We start from the raw sequence: 18,432 nt of genomic DNA on the forward strand, positions 1-18,432 counted from the left end.
TAAAAAAGGAAGAGAAAAATGAGGGACTGGTATGGTAATGTTTTAAGTGATGTTGTTGTTTTCATAGGCAAGGTAATTATTGGGGAGATTGGAATGGAAATTTCCTTGATCTAAGAGATACAGGGCTTCTCCATCCTTGAAGCATACTGTCATGGGATCAACTACAGGTTCTGGACATGTTCTTTGTTAAACCCCAAGGTCTTTTTTTATGTTGCCAGGAAATGTTCTGCTCAGTTGTGATTATTAATAACTTTTTAACTCATATGTCATATTGATTTTATAAAAAGAAAAAATAGATAAATTGTCTGAGGACCAGCAGTAGCTTCAGATTTGTACATTTCATGATTTGAAAGAAGTTGTACTGGTGACATCAAAATTTGATGTATCTCAAAGGACAAATAAGACTATAAGTATAAAAGATTATATACTCAAGACACCAGAGATTGAATTGTCACCAAATACATAACATTATTGAAATTTTAATACCAACTGTTAAAATTGTATAAATTTACTAAGATAGTAACTTGTAGTAAATCATAGAAAATAGTTAACAATATATATGCATTGCTTGGAATCTACAATAGTTGTATAACCTAATTAAGAACCCTCTAATATGCCTCTACCCCAAAAACATTAAAAACTAGCTTACAGGGTCAGAGAGATAGCATAGAGGTAGGGCATTTTGCCTTGCATGCAGAAGGACAGTGGCTCAAATCCCAGCATCCCATATGGTTCCCGGAGCCTGCCAGGAGTGATTTCTGAGTGTAGAGCCAGGAGTTACCCTTGAGCTCTGCTTGGTGTGACCCAAAAACAAAACAAAACAACAACAAAAAGTAGCTTACATATTAAAGAAACCCAAATTGGCATAGGTATGGTAACACAGTCAACCCTGTCTGAAGAAAGATTGGTTGAAGAAAGATTGGTTGATCACTCTGGAGATGTCAATAGTCTTTCATAAAGGTACAGAAGATTCCTCAAAAACTCTACTTCTAAACTCACCCCATTATTACTCAGAACCTGCCACATGCCATATGGATGAAAGTGGTAATTAAGCAAGAAAATATTTAGGATGTTATACTGATGGATATATGTAAAAGCTCATTAACTCTCAAACATTGAATAAAGAAATGTTTTAAGAAGAATTTCAGGGCAATCAGATGTTAGTCCAAATAAACTTAATAGCATGTAGCTTTGGGATAATCACTTCTATTTCACGGTAAATATGGGGTCTGAGAAGTGAATCAGTGACAGGTAAGAAAGAGTCCTATCTGGGCCGGGCGGTGGCGCTAAAGGTAAGGTGCCTGCCTTGCCTGCGCTAGCCTAGGACGGACCGCGGTTCGATCCCCCAGCGTCCCATATGGTCCCCCAAGCCAGGAGCGACTTCTGAGCACATAGCCAGGAGTAACCCCTGAGCGTCAAATGGGTGTGGCCCAAAAACCAAAAAAAAAAAAAAAAAAAAAAAAAGAAAGAGTCCTATCTGTTGTATCTTCACTTGAAACAAAGATAAAGATTGAATTTTTATACCTGCTTCTGTATTCAAAATAATGCAGATTTTTTGGCATATAATGAAGCATTTAGATATGTTGTAGATAAAGGAAAGAAAATAAATAAAGAAATAAAATAATTATTGATATTTTTCTTTGATACAATTGGTAGTATTTTATTAAGTGAATATATTTATTTATTAGAAGTAATACTGCACTTGAATATAGTATATCAGGTGTGGGAGTTTGGTTACTCTTTAATTTTAGAGCCTGAAATATGTGCAGTATCCTGAAATTCATGTTTATGAAAGATCAGACAGAAAACAGATTTATAGGGAGCCTTCACACAGATGGCTATGGAGAAAATTCAGCAATTGAAATGGAGAGTTTCTTTAGTCTGAAGACTATTGCTTACCTACACAACAGTTGTTTCCCCCATCTGCAGCTGCACTAATAGTATTTCTTACTAACCCATTTTATATGGTGCATGTGATTAGAGGGAGAAGGTAAATGAAGATTATGTGTGACAAAAAAGCTTTTGGTCAGATCTACAGAGGCTAGTTTGGCACCTTGGATATGCCGCTGAGCCTGATTCAATCTTTGTAATGACTGCAGGACAGTGTTAAATATGCTGGCCCATCTGGCTTTGGGGCAGTAAGCTACCACAATTAGACCTTCATCTTTTCTATTTTTAAATAAATGGAATAGATTCTTTATATAAATTTGGTTTATTGTTTTAAGGAGCTTTTGAGGACTCTTTATGGTGCTCAATGTATATCATTGTGTATTCTGCAAATAGATATAGCTTGACTTTCTCTTGTCCATTCTGGAGCTCTCTCTTTCTTCTCTTGCCTGACTGCTATTGCTAGGACTTCTAATACTATGTTAAGTAAAAGTGGAGATAGACATCCTTGCCTTGTGCTGATCTTATTGGGAATGATTTAAGATTTTCACTATTATTTATTGACTAACAGCTTTTTTTAGATAGCTATTACTATATTGGGGATACTTCCTTCCATGCCTATTTTTCTGAGGATTTATATTTTGTCAAATGCTTCTTTCTGCATCAAATGATAGGGTCATACGATTGTTATCTTTCCTTTAATTAATCTGGCGTATGATGTTATTTAGGCACTGTGAGTAACTTAGTGGTAAGATAAAATCTGAAGTGATATCAAGGAAATTTGTGAAGTATATTCCACAGAAATCTATTAGTCTACCGTGCACTATTAACAAGTATTCTACTAATGCAATAGAAATAATGGCAAAGATCATCTATTATCACACACAATAAAAAATGTTTGGTTTTTGTAATACAATGCTAGTGACCAAATCCTAGGGATAATGGTGAGGGGCATGATTATTAAACTAAAGATGATATAGGGACAAAGATGAAAGTTCATGAACACTTTGCAGAAATAAAATAACTTATACATCAATACAGTATATTACTAATGTAAGAATCTTAGCAAAACTATAATAAATTTTAAGTACTCTAAAGCCTGATTGATTGTACAGTGCTAGGACATTTGCTTTGTATGTAGCCTACTCAGGTTTGATCCCACATATGATCACCAGATGTGATACCTTAATGCAAAGCCAGAAGTGGTAAACCTTGAGCACTGCTATGTGTGGCCCAAAAATCAAAATTAAGTAATGTAGCCAAGAGTTATGATTCATTGTAACAAGTAACTTTTATACATTGATCACGGATATTCATGAGAAAAACTGGCCAGTTGTTTTTGTTTATTTTGCTTTAGAATATGATTGTGATTGTGATAAAGAAAGAATTACTATGAGAATAAGTCACAGTCCTCATTTGTCCTGAGGTGAATATTTTTCTATATTACTTTGCATAATCAATAAAGTTACCTTCTTTTTGAACGAGTTTTATTCTAAAGCTTTAAGAGAATAATTTGCTCTTTCTGAGTGCCATAATGTTTTGGAAACATCCAGGACCAAGAGATCACATTTCCAGAGTCTGCCCATTACTTAAAACACACACACACACACACACACAGACTGGGAAAGGAATAAAGGTGGTACACGAGTTACTGAAAAAATAGTCAACTAGATCATTTTGAAAAAATGTACGATCATTGGTATCACATTGTAGAGAAATATCTATACAGAGAATAAATTGAAGTAGAATTCTCTCAAGTTGAGTTTATGGGGCTGGAGTAATAGCACAGTGGTAGGGTCTTGCATTCAGCCGACCTGGATGGACCCATGTTCAGTTCACGGTATCACATATGGTCCCTCAAGCCTACCAGGAGCAATTTTTTAGCACAGAGCCAGGAGTAACTCTTAAGTACTGCCAGGTGTGGTCCCAAAATAAACAAAATCCAAAATAAATTAAAAATAAATAAATAAATAAGAGGTAAGTTTATAAAGAAGAATCTATATTTAAAATATTTTAATCAGGGGCCTGAGAGATAGCATGGAGGTAGGACATTTGCCTTGCATGCAGAAGGATGGTGCTTTGAATTCAGGCATCCCATATGGTCTCCTGAGCCTGCCAGGAGTGATGTCTGAGTGTAGAGCCAGGAGTAACCCCTGAGAGCTGCTGGATGTGACCCAAAAACCAAAAAAAAAAAAATTAATCAGTTTAAAACAATACATGTCATTATACACAGCTAAAATCTTTTCAAGCTATAGTACAAAATTTTTATCACTAAGAACCAACTCAAATTTAACTACAACTAGACAATTGGTTTTTCTTTTTTATAAGTATATTAAAATACTGATTTATAAATTTGTGGTTATTTTATTTGTATGTAGCTTTATATGTAGTTTTAGTTCAACATATTTAAACATGTTTCAAGTATCTTGCTCAAACTATAAACACATGAGTATTTTATGTTTTGGGGCCATAAGAGGTGTTGCCAGGGGCTACTTGTGCTGATATGCTCAGGGGTCATTCTCTGCAGTGTTCAGCGGTCCTTGCAATGCTTCAAATAAACCTTAAGTTCTCACATGCAAAGCATGGCACACTCTTTGAGATATCTATCGCCTTGTCCCTCAGACATATTAACTTTAATTATATCATGGTATGCTATCATCTGAATATATAATAATCCACATAAAGCATCTTCAATACTAGAGGTTTTAATATTATGTGATATGTATGTAAAAACTATAGAAAAAAATCTGTTTTTACAGATAAGCTTACATACTAACAGTTTAGTTTCCTATGGTAGAATCACTGAATAAAGGCTAAGCAGAGTTTTTAGATTCTTGCCATATAAATCTAAATTTATTTCACATAATTTTATGCCTGCTCATTTTAAAAGAAAGACTATACATGCGTTCCTCCCTACCACATATTCTTTTTAAAAAAGACCCAAAAGTATGTTCTAAGGAAAATATACAATATTTGAAAATGGATGAAAGAATACAATGCATCTATTTAAGGAATTTCTAAAATATATAAATGAAGTATTATTTTCTACAGAATAATTCAATGCAGAGAAAACTGAATCACCAAAAGCAACACTAATTAATAGGATCCTCTCTGTGAGACTTAAAACTTCAAATCAATGAATTTATTTATAAAATGAAGGTGAACTACAGCATATGATGTATATATAAATCAAATTAAAACACTATAACTGGAATAACTAACCTAGATAGTCTTTCCTTCAGAAAGACAATATTTCCTTTAACCTTAATGTACAGATAATTTTTCGCTTAAAAAATATCCATCTCTGAGTTAAAGAATATGCATATGGGTGTAAAAGCTTCCAAGAATATTTTAAAAAGGCTAAGATAAACCCAAGCCAAAATTCTATATGGCAAAAAAAAAAATACACGATTTGAATCAGAAATAAAATATACTAAGATTCTACAGTCCTCAGGTAAAAGCTTTACTTGGCAATGTAAAGCAAAATGGAGAAATATACTCTGCAGAATTCCAATGTTGGCACAAATTCCAATAAACTCTGGTTTTTAGAAGTTGATAATAGAATCTAACATTTAAGGAATATGAAGAATACAGACCTCTAAAACTGCCTAAGAATATCAAAAAAGAGCTTGCTATACTAACTGAACTGTCCTTTGTGCATAAGTCTAAATAGATAACAAGAGTCACTAGCTACTGGAGGTAGATTGAAATCATAAAAATAATGGTTCAGAATAAATCAATTAATTATGTTAGATGGAAAGAGAGCAGGCCAAAATAGCTCTTAAAATATTTTGTATCTTACGGAAGAAAACCAAAATACTATGATGTCGATAAATAAAAATACACTTTTCCGGACAAATAACAGAAGATTTTGAATTTTTTTCAAGATAAATTTAGTTATGTGCAGTATCAGTCTTTCAATCATTTTGACTAATAAATACATTTAACAATATGACATAAAATGTATATATAATTTGTATAATGTTCCAAGAAGGGTAATTCCTCAGACAACTATATAATCTAAAATATAGCATTATATTTATGCATGTCTTTCACATGAAAAATAAGTGCTCTACCATTGAGCTATATATTTCATTAATATGCTGTGACCCTGAATTTGAAAATTGATTGGATTAAAGACTAGGAAGACAAACAGATGGTCATTTAGATAGAAGGGAAAAAAATTGTATACAATAAAAAATGAAACTACATAGAAATGAATGAAAATAATGAAAAGTTGTTAAAGTTAAAATTTTATGAAAAAAATCTAAAAAATTATAAAAATAATTAATAAAAGAAAATTAAACAATAAATGTACTTTATTTTATTTATCTTTATTTGGAGGCTGGGATGCTACTACACTTGATCTTAGCCAAAAGGCCGAGAAGCGATAGGAGGTTGGGATGGGTCACAGCTAGAAATTATCAGGAATTAGTTCTGGGGTGCTTGAGACTGCAGGAGTGCTGTAGATTTAACTATGTGTCAGCCATGTGCATTATGCTATCACTCTGACCCCAAGAAAGACATGTCTCAAATAGGGAAGAAAAGGGTTAATCTACTTTTAATTTATTGATATCCTTTTGTGAAGAATAATAATTTTATTTATTTATTGATATAAATTGATTGATTTGGGGGCTACACTCAGCAGTACTAGAGCTTACTCTTGGTTCCATGTTCCTAATGGGGTTAAAAAAATCTATGTGGGATGCTGTGGATTGAGCCTTGCTTGGCTGCATGCATGGTAAGTAAGTATCCTAACCACTATACTGTTTTTCTGATCTTTGGAAAAGAGTGTTTAATGAAACATCATTTCACTTGAATTTAACACATTTATTTATTTATTTCTGCAATATAAATTTAGTTATTTTATTATATACATTTATATATAAATATATAGTTATACATATATAACAAGTAATATGATTTGATGTGATATGAATATATGTTTAATGCATAAATATTTTATATATTTAATAATTATAATTAGCTATTATAGTTTATACAACATGGCTAAATGGTACTGATTAGGTACTGATTTTTAAAAAATTAAACAAAAAATGTACTTTATTTTATTTAACTTTATTTGGAGGCTGGGGTGGGTCACAGCTAGAAATGATCAGGGATTAGTTCTGGGGTGCTTGAGACCGCATGAGTACTATGAATTTAACTATGTGTCAGCCATGTGCATTATGCTATCACTCTGACCCCAAGAAACACATACTTTTAAGTGAAAATGATTAGGACCAGAGAGTTAAATCCTTCTGTTCCTCCCAGTCCTCCCAGTAAGACATTCAAAGTTTTGCAATCCAAGGTCAAGGGCTTATTATCATTTAACATTGTTTTATTTGTTCTCTTCCTTTCTCTCTCACGAGTGAGATCACTCATTATTTGTCCTTTCTCTCACATACTTCATTTAACCTGATATGTTCCATCCATGTTTCATTACAGATGAATAGCATTCCATTATGTAAGTAAGCCATAACTTATTTATCTATTCACAAGATTTATAACATTTTCACTGTTTTTTGAAATATACATAGCTATGTGTACTAACCGGTGATTCCAGAATTTTTAGAAAAGTAAAACAAAATTATGACTGAACATACCAAAGCAAGGTTTTTAAAACGTGAAAGGCAAATTACATTACTGAAAAAAATCTTGGGCCAGAGAAAAATTCAGGGGTTGTGACCCATGACTTGGATAAAGCTGGTTTTGCCTTGATATGCTGTATACATAGGTTCCCCAAGTACCGTCAAGAGAGACCACTGAGCACAAGTGAGGACTGATCTCTGAATAGCATTGTGCTCCCCAAAAATCAATTAATAAAAGCTTATATTCTACAGTGATTGTTTGAAGATAAAGAATATGACAATATTTACAATGGACCCAATTATAATCTGGTCTTGTCTGACTGTGCACATACACTTTCAATATGAGATGCTGATTTTATAGTACATTTGGAACATAAAATAAATATACAAATAGAAAATAAATATTTTAAATAACAATAAAATAAATCATAATAAAATAGCAGGATATTAATTATTATAAAATTGATGCATAAATATGAGGCAACTAAAAGGAGGAATGGGAAATGTCACAAATTAATTTTAAAAATTGTAATATACATATATATCATAAATCAACAAATTCAGAAAAAATAAGAATTGCAAGCAGGGATGTATTTTAAACCTCTCAACTTTCAGAAGGGAAGTTTATAATTAATATCAAATATTTTTTATCAAAGATATGATGATGTAAAAGCTAATAATCATTGTAAAAACAAATTAAAATGGTAATTTAATAGTCATATCTAGTAAATATGCTCCAAAAATGTAAGATATAAAATAAATTATACATTTTATTTGAATACTTCTCTTTTTTTACCATACATAATATATCTTTAGTCAGATTATTTTTCTGATAGCTTATCTAAAAGTATCTTTTCTGAAGATATGTAAACTTATCAGCCCCACTTCACAGACAGCTCACAACTAATTTTGGAAGAGATGCAAGCCAACTCATTAAAATTCATGGGTATACTGGCCTTCTGGCTGAAAACTCTGGGATGACCTCAAGAGGGTGATGGGCCAAGTCCCAATCCTGTCAGAGTTCTGACAGCAGTTCCCATTTCCCACAGCCACCACTATGCCAATGGTCCAACTTCATTGTTTCACAACTATCTCTGCAGAAACACCAAACTATCAAACATTCCTGGCACATAAGTTTGGGAGCTGCAAACACTGAGATTTTGGAGTTGGGGTGGGCAGCCTCAACACACACAAACCCCTCTTTGTAGAGCCAAAACTTCCAGCAGCCACACCTATACTCCACAGTCCTTACCATGTAAGTTCATCACCCAAGTTCTACGAATTCTAGAATTCCTGAAGCATATAATCACCTACTTGGTCATGCAACACCTACAGATTTCTCAATACTAACAATCCAGTAGGAGCACACAGAATTATATGGAAAGTTGTATATCATCCAACTAAATACATTAAACAAAAAATAATAATAGAAAACTAAAATTGTTAAAACTTATTAAACCATCACACAGTGACTTAAATGACCCTACTATGAGATATAAACATTTCTGCAAATTTCCTTTTACTGATGCATTTTTTCTTTTTTTGGTTTTTGGGTCACAACCAGTGACACTCAGGGGTCAGTCCTGGCTATTCACTCAGAAATCGCTCCAGGCTCAGGGGACCATATGGAATGCCAGGGATCAAACCTAGGTCTATCCTAGGTGAGCCACTTGCAAGGCAAACATCCTAACACTGTGCTATTGCTCCAGCCACTACTGCTGCATTTTTTAAATAATTCTGCTGGCTATCCAGTTGTAACAAGTAACATAAAACATAAAAAAATTATTTTGTACCCAAAAATGGCACATATTTTGGGAACAATGTTGGAAGTAAAGTTATACTGATTGTGGGATTGGTTTTGGAACATTGATTGCTTGAACAGCATTATGAGCAATTTAGTAAACCACATTGTTTAAATAAAGTATATTTTTTCAATAAATGGGGGAGGAAATGAACAGACACTTCTCAGATGAAGACAAGAACATATCCTATAGGCACATGAAAAAGTGCTCAGCATCACATTAGGGAAGTTCAAATTAAGATGACAATATCATCTTACACCAGTGGAATGACACATATGAAAAATATTGAGAACACTGTGCTTGCAGAGATGAAGGGAACTCTTATCCACTCAAAATATAATCTCATCTGTGGGAATATAATCTGTGAAAAACTGTATGAATAATCTTTAGTAAACTTATAATTGAAACATCATAAAACCCAGTGATTATATTCTATATTTTAGTATTTACACCCACAGCATAAAAATATCCACCAGAAAATATGCAAACCATTAGTCATTGCTGCAATGAGCACACCAGCTAAGATAAGGAATCAGCCTTTGTGCTCAACAATGCATGAACAAATTGTAAAGATGTGGTATGCACATACACATATGGAATATTATGCAGCTGTAGGAATAGTGAAATATGCTATTTGTGCAACCTGGTTGGAACTGAAAAATATGTTGAGTGAAGTAAGCCAGAAGAAGAAAGACACACACAGGGTCATTTCACTTATGTGTAGTATATCTAAATAAAGAAATGTATTTTTATTTATTTTTATTTATTTATTTAGTTAGTTAGTTATTTTGGTTTTTGGGTCACATACTCAGTGACACTCAAAGGTTACTCATGGCTCTACACTCAGAAATCCCTCCTGGCATGCCAGGAGTCAAACCACCTAACCACTGTTTGTCCTGAATCATGCAAAGCAAACACTCTGCCACTGTGCTATCTCTCTGGCCCCAAGAAATGTATTTTAGTAAAGAAAGGATGCCTAGATAACCTTTGACCTCACAGTTTAGGAAGAATAAGAACTAAAAGAAATAAATCATGGTGGGAAGAAAGATCAGAAATAGAAGTAATGGGAAATGAAATGAAAGTAATGGAGACTTTGGTATACTGTTGATTTGGGAGATAGATATAGCAATATATCCAAAGCACTGACTCAACAACAATGAAAACATGTGATTTAAGCTGTTAACACCAAAATTTGTAAAGTGCCTGTCAAAGTGGTAAGAAGGGGTCAAAGGATGAGGGAGGAAGACAGAGTATGGAAATACTGATGGAAGGACTGATGTTGAAATATTATAATCTAAATGTCAACTGTGAATAACTTTGCAACTCATGTTTCTTTAAAATTATTTAAAATATTTTAATATAATCAATATTTCCCCATCAACATGAATAAATAATCCAAATTCATTTTTTAATTATCATTGCTGTATAAAATTAAATTTTTAAAATATCTGTTCATTGATTTATAAGCTTTTTATCTTTGCTGATGTATAAAAATTCTTCAACTATTGATGTACTTGTTCATTTAATAACTTGGAAATCAATTTTTGATACATCTTATCATTTAATAACATTTATTTAGTTTCCTTTTTATTTTGTTTTTGGGGCGGGCCACACCCAATGACACTCAGGAGTTACTCCTGCTATGTGCTCAGAAATTGCTCCTGGCTCGGGGACCATATGGGATGCCAGGGATAGAACCAAGGTCCGTACTGGATTGGCCATGTGCAAGGCAAATGCCCTACAGCTATGCTAATTCTCCGGCCCCTAGTAACAACATTTTTAAAGAATTTGATTCTAAGCTACATTTATTCTATTACAAATACTTGACTTTGATTTTTGATTTTTAGCTTTTTGCTTATCTTAGAACCACATCCTGCACTGTTCAGGACTTCCTAAGTGCAGACTAGCTCTAGACTTAGAGGTCTCTCTTAAAGGTTTTTAGGAGAGATTATAATGGGATACCAGAGATTGATATCTGGTTGAAATCATACAAAAAAACAAGCACCTTACCAGCTGATGTAGCCCCTCTCTGCCTTTTTGTTTTGTTTTGGTACATACCTAGTGGTGGTCCTGGGTCTAATTTCAGGGACTTGGGCGCATTCATATTGGAGCTCAGGGAACATATGTATTGCTAGGAATTGAACAAAGGTAGTTTACATGCAAGTATTGAATGATACACACTGTCTCACTATCCCATGTCTCTAGTCCTGGCCCTTACTTTTACATATACATTTTCAGGTACCATGAACTTATGCATTGTGTATTCTTCCCTTTAAATACCTTTTAGCTTTCTGAAATAGAAGCATGTTGTAGATGATTATAGGTAACTTGAAATATTCATGGATCTGATATAAAATTCTGAGACATGTAAAATTCTAATAAGACATGTAAAATGACAGAGAAGCACAGAGAAATAACTGTGATATCATTATATATGAGAGGAGCTATATATAGATCTTGTTCCATCAAAGCGTATATGATTGGAGAGTTGGAGGTGGTATCCAACTCAACCTCTGAATGCCTGCTATATACAAGCTGGCTTATCAAACTAAACATGTTTATGACTATATCCATATTTCTCAACTTTCTTATTCTCTTAAAGCCATTCTTCATTTCTGGGTGGAGTGATCCCACAAAATGACTTGTAATGATGGACATCAAGAGGCAAGAGACAGGCACCCTACATTGGTGTATAAATTTTTTTAAGGGATTTAGAGTAGGGTAAAGATCACAGAATGCCCTGTTGCCCCAACCCATGAGGCAAAATGCCTACCATGACCTGTGTTCCTCCAGGTATAGAGTATGTCCTAGCACTGAGAAATGTGACTGAAGTTTATTTGTTCTCTTTCTATGAATAAATGTATGTTAGTCATAGGTCAGAGAGAGATGATTTTACCTCTAATGTTCTCAATCCATGGAAACAAGAATAAGTGTGGGAACATAATAATAATAATAATAAATACAGATGGTGCTGGAGCAATGGAGCAAGAGGTAGGGTGTCTGCCGTGCACATGCTAACCTAGGATGGACTGTGGTTCGATCCCCCAGCATCCCATATGGTTCCCAAGCCAGGAGCAATTTCTGAGCACATAGCCAGGAGTAACCCCTAGTGTCACCACATGTGGCCCAAAACCAAATATATATATATATTGGTATATAGAGAGAGACTTATACACATCAAATATATTTTGTTGACCATTATCTATTTTCTTAGGCAATATCTAATGGCATCTGATAAATAATTTTTGGAAAATATTCCTGAACACACGATAGTGAAACTATGTATATGTTCCTTTTTTATTAAGGTATTTACTTTTATTTAATCTTTCAATAAAATTAAAATAAAGTTTAATCCATATGTCTTTCATTTAGATATATTTGTATTAATATTATCAACTTTATTTTTCTTATAAACTAATTTTATGTTCATTTATTGAATAATAATTAATTTGTTCTGAGGTTGAGTTCTAAATTACTTATATATTTATGGCAATGTATTAGTAATAAAAGTATTTAAAGATTTCATAGCATACACATGCATACATACATGCACACACACAAACACACAATTTTCTTAAAAATTGTACTAGAGAGATAATACAGCAGGTAGAGTATTTGTGTCTTGCACAAGAATGACCCAGGTTCAATCCTTGGAAACACACATAGTATTTCTAGAGCTTACTAGGAATGATCCCTGAGTACAGATCTAAAAGTAAGCCCTGGGAGCATCCATGTGTGGTTAAAAAATAAATAACACATAAAAATAAATAATGCTAGCTTATAAAATTATAAAATGATCAACTAAAGAAAATAAATTGGTAAGCAGAAGGTAAAAACAAAGCTTAGAACAGAAATCAATGAAGTAGAAATCCAAAAAATAATTTGAAATATCAAAGAAAGCAAAAGTTGGTTCTTTGAAAAATTAAAGAAGATTGATGAGCAACTAGCAAAACCCACAAAATAAGAGAGAAAAACTTAAAACCAAACTAGAAATGAAAAGAGGGAGATCACTACAAATACTACAGAGATTCAAAGGGTAATCAGAGACTACTTTGAGAAACTCTATACCACAAAACACAAGAACCTGGAAGAAATGGATAAACTCTAACACTTATAATATTCCACTGTTTAATCAGGATGATCTAAATATTCAAAATAATCCCAATCACTATTGAGGAAATTAAAATTGTTATCAAAAGCCTTCCAAAAAACAAACGTTCAGGCCCAGATGGATTTACTAATGAATTCTTTCAAACCTTTCAAGAGGAACTACTACCAATGCTTTTCAGGCTCTTTCAGGATATTCAAGAAACAGAAACACTCCTGAATAATTTTTATGAAGCTAACAGAACCCTGATATCAAAACCAGACAGAGATGCTTCAAAAAGAAAACTACAGACCAATAACTCTGATAAGCACAGAGGCAAAATTCCTCAGCAGATTCCTAGCAAATAAGATCCAAAGCCTCATCAAGAAGGTCATGCACATTGACCAAATAGGTTTCATTCCAGGAATGCAAGGATGGCTTAAAATATGTAAATCAATCAACATAATGAATAAAATAACATAATACATAAAAGACAAACAATATGATCATATTAATAGTTTCAGAGAAAGCACTCAATAAGGTACAACACCCATTTATGGTCAAATAAAACTCTCAACAATATGAAAATGGAATAAACTTTTCTCAATGTAGTCAAAGCCATTTACCACAAGCCAATGAAAAATACTATTCTTGTTTTTTGTTTGTTTGTTTCATTTTTTTTATTTTTGAGGGTCATACGCAGAGTGCTCAGGGGTTATTGTTGGCTCTATGCTCAGAAATCACTACTGGCATGCTCGGGGGACGATATGGGATGCCGGGATTCAAACCAACATCCTCCTGCATGCAAGGCAAATGCCCTACCTCCATATTATCTCTCAAGCCATGAAAAATATTATTCTTGATGGAGATAAACTAAACGCCTTTCCTCTAAAATCTATAAGACAAGGCTGCCCCCTCTTACCCCTCCTATTTAACATAGTACTAGAAGTTAACTGTCATAGCAATTAGGCAAGACAAAGATAACAAAATTATCCAGATAGGAAAGGAAGAAGTCAAGCTTTCACTGTTTGCAGATGACATGATACTATATTTAGAAAACTCTAAAGATTTTACAAAAAAGTTTATAGAAACCATAGATTTATATAGTAAAGTGGCAGGCTACAGAATTAATATGCAAAATCAATGGCCTTCTTATACACAAATAATAACAGAGAATATATTGTTGTTATATAAACAACCGCATTCACATTAGTGCCATACAAACTCAAGTACCTTGGAGTCAAATTAACTAAAGACGTGAAAGACCTTGACAACTTCCAAACACTGCTTCAAGAAATAAAAGAGGACACAGGAAATGGGGATAAAAAAACCTGGTCATATGTCAAAAAGATTAACATTATTAAAATGGCAATACTCCTCAAAGCATTGTATAGATTTAATGGGATTCACATTATACAAAGAAGTGGATCAAACACTTCTAAAATTCATTTAGAACAGAAATCACCCACAAAAACTGAATAAAATCTTAGGGAAAAAAGGACGGGAGGCATGACATCACTTTCCCCAACTTTAAATTGTACTACAAAGCAGTAGTCATTAAAACAGCGTAGTATTAGAATAAAGACAGACCCTCAGATCAATGGAATAGAGTTGAGTATTCAGAGAATATTCCACAGAGATACAATCAATTAGTCTTTGAAAAAGGGCAAAAAGTGCAAAATGGAGTAAGGAAAGGCTTTTCAACAAGTGATGTTTGGACAATTGGTCAGCCATGTTCAAAAAAGAAAATTTAACCTTCATGTCACATCATGTACAAAGGTCAATTCAAAATGGATTATGGCCCAATATCAGACCTGAAACCATATAGTTTATAGAAAATAATGTAGGTAAAATACTCTATAACATTGAGATAAATGGCATCTTCAAAGAAGAAACAGCACTGTCCACACAAGTGGAAGCAGAGATAAACAGATAGAACTATATAATACTGAGAAGCTTCTGCACCTGAAAGGAAAATGTGAGTAGGCCACCCACAGGATAGGAGAAACTATTCATCCAATATCCATCATATAAAGGGTTAATATCTAAAATATACAAGATTCTGACAGAACTTAACAAGGAAAAAATCATCTAACCCCATAAAAAATGGGAATAAGGGCCGGGCGGTGGCGCTAAAGGTAAGGTGCCTGCCTTGCCTGCGCTAACCTTGGACGGACCGCGGTTCGATCCCCCGGTGTCCCATATGGTCCCCCAAGCCAGGAGCAACTTCTGAGCACATAGCCAGGAGTAACCCCTGAGCATTATCGGGTGTGGCCCAAAAACCAAAAAAAAAAAAAAAATGGGAATAAATGAACAGACACTTCTTCAAAAAAGAAATACAAATAGCCAAAAGGCACATGAAAAAAAATGCTCCACATCACTAATCATCAGGGAGGTGCAAATCTAAAAAACAATGAGGTACCATCTCATGCCACAGAAACTGGAACACATCACAAGAAAACAAGAACAATCAGTGCTGGCAGAGATGTGGGGAGAAAGGAACTCTCATTCACTGCTGGTTGGAATGCCATCTATTTTAACTTTTATGGAAAACAATATGGAGATTCCTCAAAAAACTAGAAATTGAGCTCCGATATGAACCAGCTATACCACTCCTAGGAATATACCCAGGGAACACAAAAACACAATGCAAAAAATGCCTTCTGCACAACTATATTCATTGCAGTGCTATTTACAATAGCCAGAATATGAAAACAACCAAGATACCCTACAACAGATGAGTGGCTAAGAAAACTGTGGTACATATACACAATAGAATACTATGCGGCCATCAGGAAAAAAATCAAGTCTTGAAATTTTACAATACATAAATGCACATGGAAACTATTATGCTGAGTGAAATAAGTTAAGTCAGAGATTCAAACACACAAACAGAATAGTCTCACTCACCTGTGGGGTTTAAGAAAAATAAAAGCCATTATTGTAATAAATCCAGAGACAATAGAGATGAGGGCTGGAAGAACCAGCCCACAATATGAAGCGTAGCACAAAGAGTGGTGTTGCAGTTAGAGAAATAATTACACTAACAACTATCGTGACAGTAGTAGTGGATAAGAGAAATAGAGGTTCCGGACACATAACAGTAGAGAAACACGCATAGGTGACACACATAGTCTCTCTCAATTGGTAACACACAGCAGGGGCCAATTTTCTGTCTCAAGTACAGGCAGGGGTGAGGGAAGAAGGATATGGGGGAATTGACAGTGAGAAGGAAAGCTGCATTGGTGAACAGGGGTGAATAACTTTACGACTACAACATGTTTGTAATCATGGTGTTTAAATAAATATATTATATTAATATAATATAATTTCAGGATAGATTTATCTAAGAAGTAAAATAGTTTTGTAGAATGTTTTTACATAATGGTGAAATCATAATGAAAGACAAGATGAAGGATGGTATGTATTGCATGACTGAAGTCCACAATGAAAGTTTTGTGACAACGGTCCTTAAATAAAGCATTTAAAAATAATAATAAATGATCTCTGAGTTCAGAGCCAGGAATAATCCATAAGAATTACCAGATGTGGCTCAAAAAATAGAAGAAAAATAAGCGTATCTCCATCATTTTTTAATCTTGATATATTTTCTCAATTTTGAATGTCATTGCTATCAACATATTTCAGGAAGATAATATGTACTCAATTTCATTAGATAAAATTATACCTATTTAACCAAGGAATACATTTATAAGCACTTGTTTTAACTAAGTGAATATCTTTGGGAATAAACCACATAAAGTTATACTTTCTTCAAATAGAAGTATTCAGATACTTTTGAAAATTTTTATTTCTATTTCAGCATATTTTATAACTAGAAATTTAAGAAACTTAATAATAAAACCCTCAATTTCTATTAACTAAGTCTAATGAAAATGTCAGCAGATTTTTTTCTAAAATTTTTGAATATTTGAACTGGAATTATAGTAGTTAGGGAGCTTGCCTCTCACTTACCAACCTGGATTGTATACCTGGTACCATATCCTATCCCTTGGTCCCAACAAGCTCTATCAGAATTGATCCCTGAGTGCCGAGCCAAGCATAAACTCTGAGCACCACTGGGTGTGGCACCAAAACAAAACTAACATATTTATATCTTATGCTATTTAATTACTTAAATTATGTGTTTAGTTAGTTGCCTTTTTTAAAGGAGTGATAAGATTGATACTCATCAGGCTTAATTAAGTAATGCTACAGGGCTAGATGTTAAATATTTTCAATGAATTTAACTTGCAATGATTTTGTTAATGTATGGAAAATCATTTTTCCATAATTTACTAATTTTAACAAGATTTTTTCCTTTATATTACATGAATACTTACAACTATTAAAACCCACTGAACTCAAATTCTAAACTAATTCAAAGAACATCTAATGAGCATATTAAGTGACTATGGTCATTTAAAATATGTACAGTTTTCAAAAACTCATTTTAAAAAGAGTTAATTTAAATGAGTTAATTTAATTAAAATTAAAATTTTAATACAAATTTATTGGGTCCCTAAGAGAAAAAGAATATCTTTGTCTTGTGTCTGAAAGTGTATAAGTTTGCCAGGGTCTATTTAATATATTTTTCTAAGCAGTATGAATAATGAGATAAGATATTTGAGAGAATTAAAATGTTAATTATGCATTCAAGTTGGTAAGTATGCTCAATGGTTTAAATTGATTCATTATCTTAGCTTAAATTATTATTGCAATGGTGAATGTCAACCATTCATGATACATATCTTCAACACAAAATATAGACAATCAAAATCAATCAGGTACTTTCCAAAACTTAACTATAAAATTGTTCTTTAATAGTCTCAATACAGTTTTTCTTACAGTATAAGAACCCTGAAAAATACTTAGGCCATATGTTTTCAATTCAAAAAATTAAGAGGAACTTCAAATAATATAACTTCTGAGTTCAGTGATCTGAGATGAGCCTGAGGTCACATAGATAATAGAAGAAAGTAAAAGTTTTAAACAATTGTACATGATACAATAACTTACTTCTTTCTTTCATAATTTTTACTATTTCATATAAAAATAGTTATCA

At 33.2% G+C, this 18,432-nt stretch overlaps 1 protein-coding gene and 1 pseudogene across 1 annotated transcript in view; both read right to left on the reverse strand.

Moving 5' to 3' along the window:
* Window positions 1-18,432, reverse strand: part of LOC126011774 (EGF-like and EMI domain-containing protein 1) — a 278,853-nt gene that overhangs the window by 30,438 nt on the left and 229,983 nt on the right. The gene's annotated exons all lie outside the window — the stretch shown is intronic.
* On the reverse strand, window positions 6,170-6,279 carry LOC126012782 (uncharacterized; annotated as a pseudogene).

Source organism: Suncus etruscus, chromosome 6 (genome assembly GCF_024139225.1).
Source record: "Suncus etruscus isolate mSunEtr1 chromosome 6, mSunEtr1.pri.cur, whole genome shotgun sequence".
NCBI lineage: Eukaryota > Metazoa > Chordata > Mammalia > Eulipotyphla > Soricidae > Suncus > Suncus etruscus.